Source organism: Diadema antillarum, unplaced genomic scaffold (assembly GCF_040938485.1).
Source record: "Diadema antillarum isolate AM-2024a unplaced genomic scaffold, OU_Dant_1.0 seq00000113_RagTag, whole genome shotgun sequence".
NCBI lineage: Eukaryota > Metazoa > Echinodermata > Echinoidea > Diadematoida > Diadematidae > Diadema > Diadema antillarum.
Window position 1 is genome coordinate 195,204 of NW_027271197.1, and position 21,798 is coordinate 217,001.

The window sequence follows — 21,798 nt, forward strand, 5'->3', positions numbered from 1 at the left end:
CCAGCTAGTCCAAAACAAGAAAACAAAGTTTAAAAGAAGATTCGATTTAATCCTTGCCGATCTTTCATGGGAACTATATGGCCTTAATCAAATACAAAGTTTCCGAAAAAGAACAAAACCGAACTTGTTATAATCATGTCAGTAGCACCGACTCGTATTTTTCCTTAATATAATGTCTATATATTTTTTTTTCTTCACATAGACATAGCAAGAATGTAAGTACATGTACCTCACCACAACGTGATTGTATTGACATATCCAGAGATATTTGTCAAATACCTTGTACAGCAATCTTAGAACTGACCTGTGCATTTGGTCTATTCACACATATTATTCATCATTTTATACGCAAAGCATACTCCTGTTGTTCATTTCTGCTGCTGCTTCTTCACAGTCTTTTGTTTGCAACATACACACAATCAATATATAGTTCATTGTGACCAACACCATAAGGAGCAGTTTGTTCTCATGGTGGATGCGACACTGGTTTTTCCCCTTTAGGAATAAATTAGCGAGTGAAAAGTGAGCACAGAAATTCAGGAAAAAAATAACCAACAAAACTGAATACAAATGTACAGTTATATACACATCTCAAATTCAATAGACGTGACATTATAAATAACTCTATTCACAGCCTCCTGACAGCGTTACAACATGAATTCAGAGTAATCGTTTCAGAATTGCCCAGTGCGCAAGTTCAGTTTACGTTGCGCGACAGCATCAGATTGGTCTGTACATGGTATTATTAGTTTTCGTGTCATAATAATAACTGAGAGACGCGCGTTGATCGACATCCATTTCTGTTTTCTGCATCGATAGAGCCAACTAAGACGTGCTCTTGGTCGATCTCCCGTTCGACGTCCTCCCCGATATCCGCCCGATGCTGCTTAGTTTCTTCTCGACAACCTTCTTTACCTCGTCGTTCATCACGCAGTACAGCACGAAGATGAACACGCCCTGTGGACACGGTAACAAGCCAATCACAATCACAGCTTTATGAATATTACGCACCATCACGCTATTTCCATGAGTATGCATGATGAATTTATGAAACGTTTAAAGAAGAAAAATGAGCCACTGCAACAACAACAAAAACAACAACAACAACAACAACAACATGGATTAGATTGGATTGTCATGTGTATGACATGCATTTTGTACTTGAATGGTGCTTGATATTACATAAGCAACAAACGAACAAAACAAAAGTTAATGAGTGTTTGTGGCATCTGATACCCCACGTAGTGATGATGATTCGAAAAGAGAAGAAATATCCTTGGATTGTTTCCTCACCTGTAAGGAGTTCAGGACGATGAAGATGTACGAGAAGAAGACGGTGTGAGAGTTGAACGACAGGATTCCGAACAACCACGTGCTTCCCAAAAGCGGCAGGGTCAGCAGCATCGCTCTCAGAGCCAGCCTGGCCGATAACCATAGATAGGAGGAGGGGGTGGTGGTGGTGGTGGTGGTGGTGGTGGAGGTGGTGGGGGGGGGGGGGGGTGATGGGTGATGGGTGATGGGTGATGGGGGGGGGGGGAGGTGGGTGAGGTTGGGTAGGAGAAGAGTTTCGGAAAATGATGAAAATCAGCGATTATGTCCATAGTTATAAGACCAGATTATTAGACTAGAACGTTCCATTACTCTAATAATCATGTCAAAATGAATTAGACTACTGCGTCCATAACGGGTGACCAACTCAAATACACCAATAAAAATTATGTTCTGTCGAAATCTTATGCCTCCGTCCTACATTAAATTTTGTCCTTTTATAATTTCACAGTAGATTAATGTGTGAAGTGATGTGCGCCATAGTAAAATAATTCCTTAGTTTAAAATTCAAAAGCGTCTTGGAATCAACTTCATTATTCTTGCAAGATTAGAGTCCAGTAGCTTCAACATGTCCACATTTCTCGAGACCAGTGAGCCAGTATACCCTGGTGTCATGAATACAAACTGCATTTACAAACATTAACTTCGTCTACAGAGTCAAGAGTACATTTGAACTGAATCTTATTATTTTTTAAATATTTCACAACAACAGCAAAAGCATAAACCATTAACGTAGAAACTCTGCCTCTATATTCCACGACTCACCATATCCGCTCGACGTGTGCTTTCTTCATGTTTGTTTTTAGGCTGAGAAAAACTCGAATCACTTGGCACAGGAGAATCACATTCGTCTAGATTGGACACGAAGGTAGAAAAATAGTAAAATCCTTAGAGTATAAACTCTATCGTCATGTATTGCCTCAGATACATGCTACCATGGTAAAATGATTTTTATTTGTTTCGTGATGATTAATATCCAAACACTTTCACAAAGTCATGATAATCAACCGACTTGATTTGTTAAATGGAAAACTGTTATACAGTGCAAACTATCATTATTATGGAGACACAAAATCTGACCATGGGAGAAAAAAAAAAGGAGAATTGTCATTGTTTTTACTTAAATAACGAGATGTTTTCTTTACGTATAACATATATATGAATAATATATACATGTACCTATAAATGCAATTCTTATCAACAACATAACGTAAAATGTTGCCCAAACGTTTTATACCAGGAATACACCGCAAGGACAACTACTGAAAGACGTGTTTATAAACAAATTCCCACGTTTAATCTCACAGAAATTCAACGCATTTCAAACTTTAATTATCATTTTTTTTTATTCTGATGAAAGTAATGAATATTGCTTTTTTTTTACCAAACATTCCCAAATACATAGGCATAGCCATAGCAATCGATCATAGTAATAAAATACCTTAGGACAAAATATCCTCCTTGACTATGTATTCCAACATTAAAGTGAATTTGGAACTATTTCTGAATTTCTAGAAACAAAACAAAACCCAATAATAAACGCATACGTGTTTTATTCCAAAATTTGATATAAGATCTGTACACTCTTTAATACATTAATGTAACAATGTGTAGTTCTAGTCTTGAAGGCAGACAGAAATAATAACTAAACAGCAGTAAGTTGAAAAATGCAGGAAAACATCATCTTCAGTTGCTGCTTGGCACTTAAAATGACCTCTCGTTTGGAAACAAAGTTAAAGACAAGTCATTATCATCAACTTAATAAAGCGGTCTTTAAATCGATCCTAATCCTTGCAGAATAACAATGAAAAAGAAATAATGAGATATTAATGTCATTAACAGTTTCAGCAGCGCTTACCGCAACGATGGCTATCGCGGGTCCGACGAATGCCCAAATTCCTCCATTTTCGTTAGTCAGCCAACACCTAAAAGACATCAAATTTTTTTTTAAATCTAAAAGTGACATTACATTCAGGGCAATTTTCATACGATTTGTTGAATGTATTTCCTTCAAAGGTAAGTCCTTTCAAATTCCAACACCTGTTTTGTATTTGAAGCAGCTGGGTATCATGGAAGAATATTTTAATTCATGTATTCATCTGTTTGTCTATCTATCTGTCTATCTATCTATCCATCTATCTATCTACACTTTCTATCAATCTATCCATCAATCAGTTAACACATTCATCCATTAACTTTACGCTTTTTATTCAATGATTCATTAATCAACATTTGATTGAATGAGTATTCGAATTTTTGATTACTAATTTATCAATTTATCTGGATATCGGATTCTGAACCCAGGTTGTCCTATTCGGTAGTTCAGGGAAAGCAATATGACCCACTGCTCCAATTATTGTAGAGATTTAAAAGAGATGAGCAACTTACACGTCCTCTATGCCATATGACTCGAGAGAGACAGCTGCTGTAATACCAACTACGGTGGTCGGCCCGCCTGGTATAGGTACACAGAATGACAAACAGATAGGAGAATAGGGATAGATCAAAAGGGAGAGAAGGAGATAGATGTATTGATAGATATATATATATATAGAGAGAGATGGAGAGATTAAGATAAATCGATAAATATCTGTTTATATTTCTTTCGTTAATTATGTTAATTATCATTTTTAAATCTTTTTACAAGAAATATATAAATATACATTTACACTTTATTCATATATTTCATTTCATAACTGTGAACTAAAGTCAGTAGGGTCGGGTAGTACGTGCTTGACCACTCCCGCCCCCCCCCCCCCCGATCCTCTCTCTCAACCATCCTCCCCCTTCCCTCCCCTCTATATCCCCTCCCCTTTTCTCCTCCCTTTGCTCCCCTTTACAATCACCGATAATTATGTTCTTATTTCCTGCGAGTGCTTGTGTCTATGTGTCTTTATCATAAGTATACGATAGCTATGTGTAAAGAATATGACTCGTCCTTTCCAATTTTAGGTCAAAAGCGGAAAATAATTTATAGGGAAAATATAACTATATATAGGTCAATGGGAAAACTCTGCGGTGACGACATCACGCCATCCTTCTATTTGCCCATTACTGCGTTTGCAAGTACAGGTATATCATCACTGTTTCGTGGAAATCACATAAGATCTTACGAGTCCATAACTTTCTTATTAGTGATCAAAATCCCTCCTACATTCTGTCGGTCTGAACCACCGTATTCATCACGGCCCACTTGAGCATGGTATGACACTGTTCTTTAAGACTCAAAGTCTATTTTCAGTTTAAAGACAAACGATTTTGTACAACTCAAAGCTGTGGACAGACAATTCATAATTTGGTTACGATGTTGTAAGTTTTTAATACTTGCTCATTTGTAACCCTTTACAATCATTCAGATAATTACTACACAAACCATTAGAATTCAAATTAAGAATGCATGAAACTTTAAACGATCGCTCCCGTAGCAGAACGAGCTGATATGGTTTGTATGTACCCACCCCAGCCAATGGCCATGTAGACGGGCATCTTGAGAAATCGATTTTTGGTGGACGTTGTCTTGGAGATGAGATAGATGCCTTCCACCAACATCCAGAAGAAAGTGGCCAAGAGGAAGAAGTGGAGGCTGGCTCCAATCGTCTTGCACACTTGCTATAAAGAGAGAGTTATGTAAAAAAAAAAAAAAAAAAGGTTGTCGATGAGTTAAACGCAACCAAAACCGACATATAAATTCGCATTGAGTGAAAGCAGCAATAAACACATGATACAAGAATACATCAGTGAAGTGTGAGGAAAACCGGACAATCGCTACAAAAGTCATGAATGGGTAAAGTTTCTGGATAAGAGACTACAACACTTCATGACGTCATGCCGGACAACAATACAAAGAAAATATAAAGAAGAACAATGACAGGGAACTTGACGCACCACTTTCAGAAAGCAGAGGGCATGATATTAACCTTAACTTATGTTAGTAACTAATCGATGGAATGTGTGCTTTTCATGGAATATTAAATTTTGTGGAATTCTCCTTATATCTTCTTGGTGTCTCCAAAGGTGCTATTCTCTTCGGGGCTAGCTCCGCCCCTCAGTCAATAGTTCACAGTACTATTTTGGAGTCATCTCTGCCGATAGTTTAACAAGAAACTCTCAAGGCAAAGTATATTTGTATACCATATGACTCTTTCATGAAGTAGAGTTAAAAAATCTCTTATTTCAGCCCTTTCATAATAATGCAGTTTGTTTAAACTGCATATTTTTTTAAAGATCCTCTTTGATTGCAAAATTTAAGGTTGATTCCTAAATTAGCTACACACTTAAAAGATTAAAGCTTCTCATTCTATCTCAAATACACACATTTTGTAATTTCTTTCTGCTTCTTTAATTCAGACGATATATTAAAAACTCTTTCTTCAAATCGTAAATAAGATATAAGATGAAATTCAGAGGTGCCAATTTAGTTAGGCCAAGACAATTTAAATGAAGCAGTGGCGGATCCATAGTGGACGCACGGGGCGCAGGCCTCCTTTTATTTTCCGTTAAAACAAAAGAGTAAAAAAAAAATGGATGGGGGCGTTTAATTTTATAAAGGACCCCCTCCCCCATCCCTTACTGAATTCTTGGATACGCCCCTGCTGACGTGAAGGTCACGTGACCTTACCCATATCTCCGTTCTCTCGATGCCGAAGAGGAAGACAGCCTGAGAGATGAGAAGAGCTGAGGCCAGATTCATGTGGATGATGTTGCGATCTGATCGGTACAACCTGAGTAGAGGAGACATTTTTCTCCAGTGATTATACGATGTCGTCATAACATTAACCATATACACTGTATGCATTAACACCTCTTACGTCCCCCTTCTTTAACACGTTTCTCTCGTACTTCTCTTTATATGCTCCATCTAAACGCTAATGCTGAATAAAAACGTTTAACATTAGAGAAGTGATCGAGATTCATTTAAATCGGAAACACACAGAAAGTTACGGATTTTAGGAGATTCACGTGTTTCACGAAACATTAGTATTCAACTGACAACAAAGTATCACTATAAAAATCTCCAAATCAGATGAAGTAATGAAGTAATCGCCTCACATTGTATGTTCATCGGCCTGCGATTAGATATCTATTAAACTTTCACTTATTTTGAATGAAATCTAACTAAAAAAAAACACTTTTCTTTATTGGGCAAATTTGTTTTCAAAGTTAGAGTATCTAAGCAAGAAGACAATGGAGTGGGATGATAGTTAATGACTGATTACCATAATTATTGTTAATGTTGTTACTATGGCGGAATTCAATTGTAACTATCATAGCTATTATTATCATTATAAAGAGTTTTATCATTATTATTACTGTCATATTTAGTAATGTAATCATTATCATCAAACCATTACTTTTGTTATCATAACCATCATCATTATCACCAACAATACTTTATGTCCCCCCCCCCCGAAAAAAAATACAACGGGAGCCTCCGCAAAGATAACTTTAAAAATAGTGAATCGATCCAAGAACAATTTCAGGGTATAAAACTATAACTTATTACCCATATCTTACAGAAAAGCCATCCGATTTGCTTCAGTGGTCAAAGAGAAATGAGGATTTTTGTAGAGCATGTCAGGAGTCCCTTCCCTCCAAGTTCTGTCCATTCTGTTTACATATTAAGCAGTTCCAAGAGCATGCAAGTGCTAAACTTGGAAAAATCAGACCCATGACATGCAGCACAACGATCTACATTTCTCTGTGACCACCTAACCACATTGAATGGGGTTTTCGGCAAAATATGGCTAAAATGTTATATATTTAGACCCTGGAATAGTATTTGGATAGTTTAATCATATTGGAAGTTATAAATGCGAAAATCCGATTGCAATATATAACAGTGTGTGCGAGGCTAAAATGTGTGGGATCTGGACTTACTTTTGCACGGTGAAGACAATGAGCATGGTAGCCAGACAAGCCATGGAGAGCCCGCAGCCTACATACGTCATGTAGTCTTGAATCTTGATCGCCTGTGACGACTGAGGAGCCTACGGGTTAACCAGAGGGTTCAAAGGTCAGTCATAAAGTCTCAAATACTGTAAAGCCATTAGATTTTAGGATGCTTACATCTTTTCGCGAATTTCACGAGGAGCCAAGATTCGCGAAAGTATAAATGCGCACGAAAAGTTTTGAGTACACAATGCATTCCGATTCTCGAAAGTTCCATGCCCTCAAAAAAACCATTAGATCTAATTCGCGAAAGTGTCATGTTGCGATTGTTTTGGGTTTTAGAGTAGACCCTACATTAATTGCTTCCACGAACAATAATACAAGATAGTTATTGTAATTTCTGATATTGAGAACATTGTGGACAAGTTGGGTTGCTCATTATTTATCGGTACATTGTTATGATATCACGAACAGAATATCGAAGTGATGATGTCACACGGTCTTTTGTTATAGCTTTTGTTCTGAACCAGGTGCAAGCATGATTAGCAACAATAGCGTTCACAGATATTCGGGCCAGGTAAGGTTGTCTAGAAGCAGTTTCCATGGCGATGAATAGCAATGTTATCACACTTGGTACTCAATGTCTAGACAATACAATTCGTTTGTCAAACAGATGCTACCTACATAGACTGGTTGATAGACGCCTCATTGTCTGTGCGAGAGAAATGTCACAGTAAAGTAAGAAAGAGATAGGACAGAGGAAAAGAAGAAGAAAAACAAAGGGGGAAGAACGTGTATGATTGCAGGTTATATTGTCTTGTGTGTTTATTGGCATGTGCATGTGAGTGTCTGGGTGTATGTACAGACCTGTGTGCATGGTACGGTAGTGATTAACACACATACGCACGAACAGACAGTCAAATCACCACTTCCGCAGATATCCTCATAGTTACCACTGACTATATAATGAGAGCGACTAATAGAGACTGTAAAATCTTTACTTCTTATGAAAAGTACTATGAACCCTGCTTTTTCATTACTTATGTTGATGTTGACATTCATTTTATTCACATTGTAAGTATAGTGCTATCAATTATGAAGAGACGGATGAATGTGAATTTTATATGTATCTATATATTCTATAAGTAGAGGGCAGATCGACAGACACGCCAGCAGTAACATGGGCTCAAGAAGGTAGGACTCCCACACCCTCCTCATGGGACCTCATCAGATACCTACTCCTGCTTGTGAGATCCTCATGAGTACGGCAAAGCTGGTGAGATGGGTGCAGCGACAGGTGGTATGAGTGAGGTTGGAGGTGGTAGAGCACCCCTTGGTGGACCACACTCCTCCGTCCTTGAGCCTGCAAAGGAAGTGGTATATCAGGACTTGTTACATATCAAAGCTAGTGCTGATCTATCACTTCTAGGCTTCAACAAATTTTAGCAAAATTTATACTTTGTCTATAAACCAGAATATAACAAGTGTGCTTTCATGCATTAATCCTTTCTATTTATACATACAGTATATAAGGCAGGTTAATGAATAATGATAATAATTCTGATATCGAGGTCGACCTCTTCACGATTAGCAGTGATCTTCTTTGAATCAACTGTTCCGCTCCAGCACAGAAATCAATTTCCTGCTTCCTGGAAACCAATTAAGCCAAGTTTTGCTTGATATCATTTCACGCGACTTTATCAGCCGCTTATCTTTAATTCATAATTCATCTCTGCTAATTCATCTGCAGCCTTCTCGAGTGTAAATATCTCTGCTTTGTCTCAATAGTTACTGACCTCAGTAGAATTATATCAAACATGACGTATAGAGCGTTCTCGTTTTGCACATCATTTCGGCTCTCTTAAACGTGTTCCGCTTTATATCAGTACATTGTATCAGCTAAAAGAGGGATATGCCAATGAAAGTTGGAAATGAACAGTAAACATGGTAAATGTAACATCCACAGTATTATTAGTATCTGTCTTTGATTAAGCTTTCACAAGGTTAGATTGGATTCATAACTTCATAGACACGTGCACAGATGTCATACTGTACATGCAGTTACACACGATCAATTCACTCACGAAGAATCTGGTTTCCAGAAACAGCAAGAACGCATTCCATCATTGGGATCTTCCATATCATCCTGCCTCTCATTCTGTTTGGGAGAATAATAATGAAGTATTCACAAGCAATCAAGGAAACAAATAAATTTCAAGACCTAATTTGGACTTTGAAGGATTTCAATAAAAAAAAAACTATTTCAGTAGAAATCACTACGAGCTTTTTCCTTACATTATCATACAAACAATCTGAACTTTTATAACATCTTGCACATTTTATGCACATACGGTGCATGATGTCCATAATTGTACATGCCTATAATATCATATATTATACGTGTAGATGATTGTATGAAATACAATATATCTTAAATATACCATTTTTGATGAAGTTGTGTTTACGCTGAAGATGATTAGTTCCCCCAAAATAACGTGCCATGTAAGATATCCACAAAGTACACAACGTAACAACAATGTTGACACAAAGAATAATTAAATAATGATTTTGTATGCCTTTTATTTAGTTAACATGGCTGCTGTACAGAAGCAATGAATGCTCCTAAGAAAGCAGCCACGTGTTAAGTCCTTTCCGATCGAAGAACCATGCAGTGAGGCTTTAAAGTGCCTTTTATAAATTATAGGGGCGCAGCCGCTGCAGCTTAACGATACAAACTACCAACCTCGGATGAAAATCCATTGTCCTATCCATTGCTTCCCAGCAGTTCTTTTGAAACGGTATAGTGATACAGAAATAATTTCTATGACGTGGGATAGTAGGCCCTATTTCAAAAGTCATCGTTATGCTGTTATGAAAGTTATGAATACCAAAAGATCTGAAGATGTTGCAACATGAAAATGTTGAAACAAAGTCGGACCTAAAAATGTAGAAGAAAAGCGTGCATCGAGACAAAGTTTGCAACAAAACGATTCAATATAACTCTACAAGAGCAAGAAGGTAGGCCTACTGGTGCCGAATTTCTCATTCTGCAAAGATGTCACAAACATCCACCCACCCCTTTGTTGGTGAAGACGATCTCGAAAGGGTTCTCCTCCGCCAAGACGAGGTCCGATCTGTCCCACTTCTTCACGGACACGGTGGCGACCAGGGAGGTGATCTCATACGTGACGACGTTCGAGTCATTCTTCCCTCCTCGTTGACCATCTCCCCCTCCGTCGTCGGAGCTTACGAGAGTCTCATCTTCCTCTTCGATGTTGGTTGACATGGCATCTTCCAGGGAGTTCACGACGGACATGGCAATAGTTGCTAAGGGATGAACAGCGCGTAAAAACCATTAGTCAAGCAAAATTAAGTACAGTTTAAAGGTCCTGTTTACCTTTGGGAACAGTGATTTTAAAAATGTTCAAGATATCACATTTGATGCATATGTGTAGGTCTGTTGAATCACAAAACATCCCAAATAAAATTTTCGCAATAAAGCCTAAAATATAAGGAGATATCAGTATTTTTCTCATTAAACCATAACTGTAGACGGTTTAGTCTGGCAATATTTTTATTATAACTATTGTTCACATTTTGTCTATATCTGACAGTATACTTAACATTGATTATACGGATTCAAATTTTACGGTGGTTGTTTCTATCCCAAACTCACATTTTGGAACTATTTTAAAGCACTAATGCTGGGTTTTTGTTTCATCTGCAAATGGTAAATTGTGCCTTTAAGGGAAATTCCATCCTATAACATATGTAGTTTAGTATGAAACCAGAAATTCAGAGATGTAGATCAGTAAAAAAGTTTGGGAAACATCAGACGCAAGAAGAAAGTTATTAACTCAAAAACATTAGAGATTATAGGACAAATTAGCAACTAGTGGGCTCTTAATAATGTTGACTACCTCTCCATTCGGTTTGTATATCTAAATTTACCAGTTTTAGTACTTCTTCAAGAAAACCTATCCTTCAGACCTGTTCTTGGTACATAGTATAGGGTAATACTTTTTAAGAGTACAATGTTTTCGCACCCTTCGTTACGTTATGTGATATCTGTGCCCAAGTATTCGAGAAAAATTTGAATAACTGAAATAGAGAGCTGCTTAACACTGAGATCACACAGAGTTGCCATTTTGTGTTACTTTCTAATCTATAAAATTCACAACTTTTTATATGTCTTATTTATCCCAAATTTTTAGGTTAAAGTTCAAGATCAATGATATTTATTTCCAGTAAATACAAATATATAATAAATGCAAGCAACATGCGGTCAATTTGAAAATGCTGGGGCACATCTATGGCAATGTCTGGAAGTACAAAAACTTGAAAAGTACAAAAACTTGTTTGACTTACTCCCTGAATTTTTCTATTTCGTATATAGCAATATCAAGATGAAATTTCCTTTAATCAGAGAGTGGTTACGGGTGAAGGTGATTCAGATGCTTTCACAATAATGCAGCTTAATATAGCAAATATGGCGATCCAAAAAGTGTTCGGTTTTTATGAAAATAACAGAACAATAGCAACACAAATCAATTTCAAAAATATGCACGAAGCCGCAACGGACTAGCTCCTCCACACAATAATAATATGCAGCGTGAGCTATTTTGCGCTATCCCAAAAGATGACTTGACGTTTCTCTAGAAGTGCGTTTTTGGAAACAATATTATACTTCATACTACCCTTGGCAAGCTTGGTAACAATGTCGAAATAAGAGCATATCAACATATTATGAACCTCTACGGGAAGCGGCGGACCCTGGAGGAAAAGTTAAGGGATAAGCAAATAGCTGGATGAGAAAAAAAAGGTCTGTCATTCTTAAGCAAAGCTATTAATGACTGACAGGTGTATTACATTTCCAGGATTTCCGAAGATGTTTAATAAAGTCTTAATACATAGGGGAAAGGATAGCAATTACATCAAGCCTTTACTTTTCAAGGCATGCTATTCCCATAGCCAAGATCACATCTGTAATAATATACAGCGTTCCACGACATGCCAGAGAGTTTTGGAACAAAATCACCAGGGTCCTCATTCAAAGTTTACACAAGAGACAAAAATTCAAGCGCTGCGGCGCCAGCAAATCGCATATTGCGTACACGTGTTGGGGAAAGTGATCCGTCATGGTACAATCTATCCCCATATCGGTGCACATGTCAACAAGAATCCATGCTTGATCCGTTTAGCCCCCAGCTGTTACCATTCTCACTGATTTTCATTTGAAAGACATCAAGAGATTTGATCTGTGCTGAACTGATTGCGAATGATTGCATGCGCGTGTGGGTAATTCAAGAAAGGAATGAACTGCTTTGACGGACTTGTCGATTTCAGCGAACATGGATTGTGTTCTTTAGCTGCTCGCTGCCAGGCAAACGAGTCAATGACATCGTTTTGGTGAAACATGGGCCACATGTGTATACTAAGTAACACACCGAGTGTTTCCTGTCCCATTTCACTTGAGCAACAGCTCCGTAAAACGTGTCGGCAAGTGTAACGGCCAATTAACATTCCGGGCGCGCTTCTGAAACAGCAGACGTCGCGGATTCTTCGCCGACTGCCAAGAATTAGGACCCTGCAGGGCCGTTTGACTGGCCCCCTCTCGATTTATGAGGTCAAAGTCACAGGCAAGGCATTGACTGGACTATTTACGGGCTAGTCGTGCTGTAACGTGGCGAGCCATGACGCTCTGAGGGGTTAACTGAAGAGATTGCGCCACCCCTGTGTTCCGGCATGGTTACGCAGCGATCTACGGTAGATGGTGACGTTTCTGACATCCTTCCGATTAAAAACAGAACCAGTCACTGACGGGTCTTATCGTAATGAAAAAAGGGGTTCTTCCTTTTTGGGGGGCATATTTCGCTTTAAAAAGATAAGCAAACGTTGCTTGATATTGTGGTCCTCTCTAACATACCCTGGTATTGAAATCACAAAAATGTCCTGATTATTGTGTATATATGCATGCATTTTCTTCTCAAACAAAATGAAAACAGACATACGATATATATGACGTGTGAGTTAAAATTTTTTTGTTTTCTGAACTTCTTGAATGTCTGGGAACATACTGAGAAGAAAAAAAGCAACAACAGAGAAGCCTCTAATCAATGCTAACCACTCACCTCCTTCTCCCGCTGCTTGTGCGGGAATCGCCATGGTGAAAGAATCGTTGTTCAGCTCCACGCCCAGGGCAGACCCGGGGACTGTTAGATGAACACGTGGTGCACAGCGGTACCACCCTCAGTACTGGACGGGAAAATTTGGAATGAATGGGAAATAATTAACATCACCTGCTGAACGCTGGAACTAATTTTCCTAAATTTTCCACAAGTCTTATGTAAGTTATTATGTGTGCACATTCAAAAGACCCTTTTCTCCCCACCTTCTTTCAATAAAAGGAACATAGGCTGACAGCAATGGTACAAATCACCTTAATTACGCACACTGAGATGTTATAATGGTAATTGGCATTCTTATATTGATGCAATTAAAAAAGGGAAATTGTGGTATGCTTTGACCAAACGAACAGTGGATAGGCCTATAAAACTCCACAAACAAACCAAGAAGAGAAAGTGGAAAAATCCCAAATACACGGTTTTGGAGGAATAAAAACTCTAGCATATTGAAATTTCCTTGTGCCATTAAAGTACTTGGCTCAAATCTTTGTAGCATAGCTTGGAAGAATCGGGATTGCAATTCATATCTTAAACACAGCGGCAGGGAGCACTTTCCATTTGTTTATGACTTTGTGTAAGCAGACTACAATAAGTAACCAAAACCTTTGTGATATGATTTTTGAAATGCCAGGCATTGTGACGTAGTAGAATTTTCGGTAGTGAAAGAAAATAAAACAAAGAAAAGAAAAGAAAAAGGAAGAGAAAAAACCCTTCAAAAGAACGACAAAACAATACGTGAATGGGAATAGGCATACGGGAAGTGACATTCTGTTCATGCAACTGGATCCTACAGTGACTCGCAAAGCGAATTATATGATATCTTTAGAAGATATGAAGACATCAACATGATTTGTGGAATGCATGTTTAAAAAAAAGAAAAAAACAAGAAGAATCATCGAACAATTTTCGAACAACTAGTCTGTAAAACATTTCCTGCGTGGAGACCTGTTTTCTTTCCTATTTGTGGTCGCTTTATTTTCTCTCGCGGTATGCATTCACCCTCATCCCATTCATATCACGCGAAGTATGCCCATACATTAGCATACTCTTTTATGAAATGCTTCTTTTGAGTGTTAGAAATCGTTATGATTTACATGTTCTGTGTAAATGACTAATGCCAATATCATGGTGTCACAATTTGTATATGTAATTTATGAATAGTTCCACAATGTCCCTTATCTTTCAGTGAACATGCCTCCATTGAAAACGTCCAGAGAAAAGGGATGAATTCCGGAACGACAAATAACTGCAAACGGTTAGCAATTTGACAAGGTTACCTACAGCTGTTTCTGTCATTAGCTGATGGCTGTGGTATTGGAGGCGGCTAAATCTAAGACGGGTGCGAATGCAAATTCTTTTTCTTCGAGGGCAACATATTTAGAGCGTCTCTAAATCAGACTGAGAACTAATAGGAATTGTCGTCCATTATGTCGGGAAAATAAAGAAAGAAGCGTGGCTTAATTGGTATATACAAGTATCAGCGTCACCTTGATCGAGTCTGTCACCGCAATTTTGTTTTTGTCTACCTTCCCTGCAATCTATAGAAAACCCGCATCATTATTTACTTCGCCCACCTCACTTATAAAATGACCGATAATATTAACTGCTTTATGCACGTTATGACGTTATGATCATATTATATCATTACAAACCAAAGTAACCCTCATCGAAAGCCAAAAATCAAATGTTAAACACTTATGTGGCTGCTCAGTTTCAAAGCTTGTCTGCTTGTCGAGTTTTGTTCACTAAGCTGTATAATGATGCTCTATGAAACACACACACACACACACACACACACACACACACACACACACACACACACACACAATAAAACAAAACAAATCGCGCAGACAAAGACTTTTGCCAGTATTCATATCATTATATCTGTAACCAAAAATTACCCTGCAAACGACCTGTACTCGATATTTCATTCAAGGACACTGTCTACGAGGATGATTAAGTGTAGCTAATCCCGTCACTCACAAATATTTCCTTGTTATTTAAAGGTATCGTTTTTCATAGTTTCATTCTTTATACGGTACTTTATAAAATGTGCTGATAGAATGTATATTACCGTGCAAGAAACATTGATAACCGGTCCAGTTTTCATTGTACAATGATCATGAAAATGATAATGATAGTATAATATTGTGGTAATGATACTTACTTATATGGCCTTATCAAGCCACAGCATCATCTCTGTTGGAGGCACTATTCAATCTTCCTAAGAAAGTACCGGGTTACTATCCCCTCATTAAGTTTTTCACTATAAAGGTATCAAGTTATGGTGTTCTTACGTGTTGCAGAATTGTAATATGTACAGGCCCTATCACTTTCTGCTCTTTTTGGATGTACAGGCAAATTATTATAGCAAGCAGGTGCATGGGGACAAAGTTGACCCCTTCTTCTTCTTCTTCTTCTTCTTCTTCTTCTTCTTCTTCTTCTTCTTCTTCTTCTTCTTCTCGAGTCACTACGCAGAAATGGAACGTTAGATTCTTCCAATCCAATGTTGACCCCTAAAGCCCAGCTCACACCTTTGCGGTTTTAGCTGCGTATAGCCTCGTCAGTCGAACGCAGCCTTAAAGCAGCCTAACGCAGCACTCCGCGGCAAAATATTTTTGTAGCAGTCACATTGTTGCGTTGTAGCTCGTATTTTTTTGTACAAAATGATTGCCTACGGTTGCCTTAGGTTGCTTTTCACCTCGCTCCAGCTCGCTTTTGCTCGTAACAGTACGATTCAGTACGAAGATTGCTCGCCCCGTTGCGCTTGTACCTCGTTCGCCACTCGTTCGTTGCTCGCTGGCATCTCGCACTAGCTCGTAAGCAGCTCGCATGAACTCGCTTCTCCTCGTTTCACTGCTTATCCACTCGACTGTTGCTCGTTCCGGCTCGATTCGCTGCGTATTAGTTCGCCCTACTGCGTATAAGCTCGAAGAGAGTTGCACTGGTATATAATTTTTTGACATTTTACAGTTACGGGGGGGGGGGGGGGAACAATGACTTTTGGGTTCACATTCTTCCAAAGCACTAAATTTGGTACACGTGTTGCCAAAACCATACTATTTCAGTTTTTTGATGGGCGCCAAGAAGGGCGCCCTGAGGCCATATACATTGGCCAAATCCAATATGGCCGCCATCTGAAATTCAAAAGTCACTTCCATTGTTTAAAAAGGTAAACATTTCACAATAATTTTCAAAATCTGTATTATAGGTTTTCTGGGTCAATGAAATCGATTCTGAATGTTGTTTTCATGGTCTGAAGTCAACTTTTCCTTATAGGGTCACCCTTAATGTCGCTTTGGGTCAGGACATTATTTTCACTACAGGTTATTTCAAAATGGCTTGCCTACGGTCACTAACAGGAATGGCGACCTTGCTAATTACCTGCAGTTGTTGAGGACTGAAGAGAGCATATTACTGTGTTAGAAAAATTACTTTTTCAGCAATATACATTGTGTGGTAATACAATTCTGAGAAAAAAAAAGATTTTTCACAAAACCTACAATAACAGCGGGAAAATCAGTTTGAGGTGTTTTTAAAAACTGATATGTTTGAATCTGATGTTGCTGAAAGCACACAATCATTCCAAAAGCTTCATGATTTGATAAGCATATTGTGTTTCTTAGTCAACTAAGTGAATTTTGATTAAATCTAACTAGATGTTGTATGAACAGATGTATACGCAGTCATAGCGAGCTAAAGCGAGCAGCATCGAACAGAATCGAGGAGGAACGAGATAAGGCGAGGAGGAACGAGTGGGAGCGAGCGACGGACGAGCTAGATTCGCAATGAAGCGAGTTACATCCGCAACGGTCCTTGCTAATGCGAGCAGAGTACTAGGAGTAGAGTGAGGTGATGCGAGGTAAAGCGAGGTAACGCGAACTAAAGCGAGGTAGGTCGAGGTGAAGCGAGCAGGTATCGTAACCATACGCAGTGAAACGCAGTTCAAAGTCAAGCTGCGTTGGCCTGCGTTAAGCAGCTCGTTGTCGCTCGTCCTTGCTCGTCCTTGCTCGCATTAGCTGGTTGTCCCTCGTCTTAGCTCGTATGGATTTTGATCTTGCGTTCAGTTGCGGATGTTTGAAAAAATTTCAAACTAGCGAGCTAGAACGCAAAGCCTCTGCGTTAGTCTGCGTATTAACCTCGTATTAGCTCGTTTCATTGCGTAGTGCTGCGTTGGGCTGCGTTAGACTGCGTTCGGGCAATACGCAGCTGAACGCAAGCTCGAAACGCAAAGGTGTGAGCTAGGCTTAAGACATTATCGCACTCATGGTAATTACCTAGCTCCGATGACTCAATGACAAGAGGCTCCCCAGGGCCCGATACCAGCTCAGCCAGAGAGTCCACCAGGTTGTCAAGATTCTCCACCATCTCCGTTGCAATGGCAGCGGTACTCTCCTCCTAGAGTGTAATTCACAATGAGGGGGGAAAGATTGAAAAGTATTTAAGATTCAGAAAGAAAACAGAATGAGGTTTATTATCCTTGACATCGTATTCGGGATTTAATAGCCTAATTTTGATATCTCATTCTTACATTATTCGAAACTTTCGAAAGAAAGAACATTTGCGGTCATCACGCCCCTGACCATCTAAGCGGCTTTGTAAAGTCATTGAACGACGATTTGCCTTTAATCACATAATATTACAAACACGTGGGCGTTTGTGTAAACGAGAAGCGAATAACAGATCGGCATGAACTGATTAATATAACGAAACCCATAAACCACGACGCTCCGGCGCCACGAGCGTAACACGACTGTAACTTTTTCATTTTATGGGAATAAACTTTTGCTTCTGAAGCTAAGTCTTGAGTGCTGTGTATCATGCAATGTAATGCCTGTAAGAGCGGAAAATGTTTATCTATATTATGTTTCTTCTTTGTGTAAACATATGTCTCATTTGATCTCTGTATTAAACATTACAATATTAAAGAGGAAATCCAGTCCAAAATATAAGTTAGTCTAATAAAAAAAAATAGTAAAACTTTACGAGTTCAACAGTAAAAATTTGAATAAAATCGGATGAAAAATAAGGAAGATATGAAATTTTGAAGTTTTGATAATTTCTCCAAAACAGTTCTTGTACAGTAGGTATGAATATGCAAATGAGTAAGCTAACCATGTCATACCCTCACAATTTTTATGTAAAAAAAAATGACGAAAATTCAATGTTTCTGTCATTGAAGTCTGAAATATGATGTTTTTACTGGTTGAATGACTTCAGAATAGTATTCAGTTTAGATATACGAGGATTTGAGCCTCGGGCATAATTATGTTTGAATGAAAAACTGTAAATGTCAAAATTTTATGTACAAACTATATGGTAAGTTGTGAGGAAATGACATGTTAACTTTGCCATTTGCATATTCATATTGACTGTTCAAGATTTGTTTCCCCCTAAAATAGTGAAACTTCGATAGTGAAATTTCGATCAAATTTATACCGTTGAACTCGTAATATGTTACTCTCTCTTATCACACTGACTTATATTTGAACTGGATTTTCCCCTTTCAAGGAGTTCCTCGTGTACTCAGTGTAAGCTTGTATATGTGTGTGTGAGAGAGAAAGAAAAGATCGTATTACAAAAGTGCATGGTCCCTCTGTTTAAATAACTTGCTTTATAGTTGGTGCATATAACCTTGAAATTTCCAGTTTGTTTGTTTGGTTCTTTTTTGTTTGTTCAAGCGCAATTATATATACATATATGGTCCAGTCTCAATACAAAGCCAAAGTACGTCTGACTGATCACTATCTTGAAATCATTTAACCAGGAATGTACATGTAAAAGTATTTAACACACTTTTAACATCATCAGGGCAATAATTTTTGCATATTCACCTAAACTGTTCAAGAACTGCTTTACAAAAATTAGCAACATTTCACAAAAGCATAACTTCCCTAATTTTCATCGAATTTTCATCACATTTTCGCTGTTATGCTCGTGAAATATCTTACCTTTTCTTTCACACTAACTTTTAACTGGTCCGAAATTGTTCTTTAACCTGTTCATGGTAGCATGATTATATGAATGGTTGTCAATTTGGGTACAGCTCGTTATTCCGAAGGTTCGTTATTCCGAAGGCTCTTTAGTCCGAAGATTCGATATTTCCGAAGGTTCGTTATTCCGAATTTCATTTTCGGATTAACGAATCTTCGGAATAACGAAACTTGTGAATAACGCCACAAATTTTCGGATTAACGAACCCTTTTTCATTTTCGGATTAACGAATCTTCGGAATAACGAACCTTCGGAATAGCGAATCTTCGGAATAACGAACAGCACCCATCAATTTTGCCTCGTTGTTTCGATGCACTGAGCCATTATTCAGTGATATTGTCCCTATTAGCTGTTCTTGAGTACACCATGTGAGTTTCTGTGAACGTGTGCGTGCAAATGTGATTTCATTCTTTGGTGAGTCTGTGTGTCTTTGTGGGTGTGTGTCAGCTGATGACGTAACAAGAATGTCCTCTATATTAAAATTGTTGACTCTCCATATACAACCCTGACCTTGGTCTTCTTCATGTTTCTCAATTATTACCTCTGAAATCCCTGCACACTGCATGCCTTTCTCTTCAGTCATATCATAAAAATACTTCAAATTGAGACTTTGGTAGCCATGATTTGACTAAACAAACTTACAGCTTTTACGATAATCTGGCCTTGGATAAACACGTAATTGCTCTTCACATGTTTCTACTTTGACAAAATTATGCACCTGCAACAATTATGCAACAGAGAGAACTGTTCGCTGTTAGGTACGGACACAATTTGTGGGACAATTTCGGTAATTGTCTGGTAGTGATAGACTTGAACTTTCCAACGTCACCAGAAGAGAATGTCGATAACATCCAGCCTAGCATTTAGCAAATTTTCTGGTGGTAGAGAACCGTGTACTCTGATACCTTTCGTTTATCCACCTATAAACAGTTTCGCGATCCCATTACCAGCAGGGCATTACCAAACTGGCACTCGAGGAACGTAGCTAGCCTACATTCAGAGCGATTTCATTTTTTTTTCTCTCTCTCTAGTCGAGATATAGCGCACAGTGTTTGATAACTATATGACATCAGAGTAATCAAAAGACCAATGCAACGATTAACTCCGTGTATCTTAAAATTTCATCCTCAGTCTGAAATTCTGATTGAACAGTATCAGATTGGATGCTATTCGGGTTCCCAGCCTTAAGATGTTAGGCCAACTAGTTGTGTTCGATCTTTGAACATAATTTACAACAAATTCACGACAGAAATTTGCATCTTTCCGTAGATGAAAACAAGGACGATGAACGACAGTAATCTTGACTTACAAAAAAGAAGAAGATATTTTGAGGTACATAATAATTCTAACATTCGTGCACATCATCAATAGGTTGATCGAATTCCATCACTACATTACTATGGTGTAAATGCTATTTTGGCATGATTTGTTGTATTCTTAGTATGGTAGAGCAGGTCTCTTATTCTCCTTTTCTCTCTGTCTTTCTCATGTTAGGTTTCCTGCTTGACTCAAGTCTAGTCATCGGTCATGCGCAATAGCTTACCTTTCAAGCGCACTTTCTTGATGTATTGTGTTTACGATGACATTTGCGATCGATCGTGTCAAATCGCCCACACTGCGACAAGTTTGTGCAAATCTCTACGTAGCATGTCAAAATGTGCGTGGGTTTAGCTTTAAGGTATTCCTTTTGTGAGGCAACAAAATTAATGCACGAAACTCAAACAAATCAATCTCTTGGGTGTAAACATGGCGGTAGTCTATGGGATCAAATTTCCCTCACTATCATCCTACGTCGTTTCAGCAAGCGGTCCTTTCAAATTATCAAATGGCCTGTCGTAGTCTTTAGTGCAGTCTGAAAGTTTTCACCTTGGTGTCAAGGTACTTCTTTTATTCTTTATTTTTAGAAAGCTGCGGGGAATTAAAAATGAGCCAACTTTAGTCGAACTACTACTACTACTACTACCACTACTACTACTATGTCAACTGAAAACTAAATCATCATGTCGTGTAAACTCGTGCAGAAGCCACCTTTCGCAGACATTTTGTTCTAGTTTAGGCTGAAGTCATTTGGTGGCGGTTCTTTATGTCTGATCAGCATGTCCAGATGTAGCACACGATCCTCTAGACAATGCTAGAAGAACTTCTGCTACATGTACACATTGCGGTTGAAAGATGATGCTGAATATAGCACATAATAATATGTGATAAAAATATATTTGATCTCTTTCCATTCAAATATTCTTGAAATTCTTCAACACTTTCCTGCCCTAGGGGATCGCAGTCGAACACAGCATGACAAAGTTCCGACAAAGACTGAAAATCATGGTTGTTGTTAAAGGGATGATACTGTTTTGATTGAGATGAAGGATTCAGATTCAACTTTTTTTGCGAGATAATTCGA

At 38.3% G+C, this 21,798-nt stretch overlaps 1 pseudogene; it reads right to left on the minus strand.

Annotated features, from left to right (window-relative positions):
- Positions 1-326: 326 nt before the first annotated feature.
- The window catches only part of LOC139727045 (uncharacterized), a 136,818-nt pseudogene continuing 115,346 nt past the window's right edge, over positions 327-21,798 (minus strand).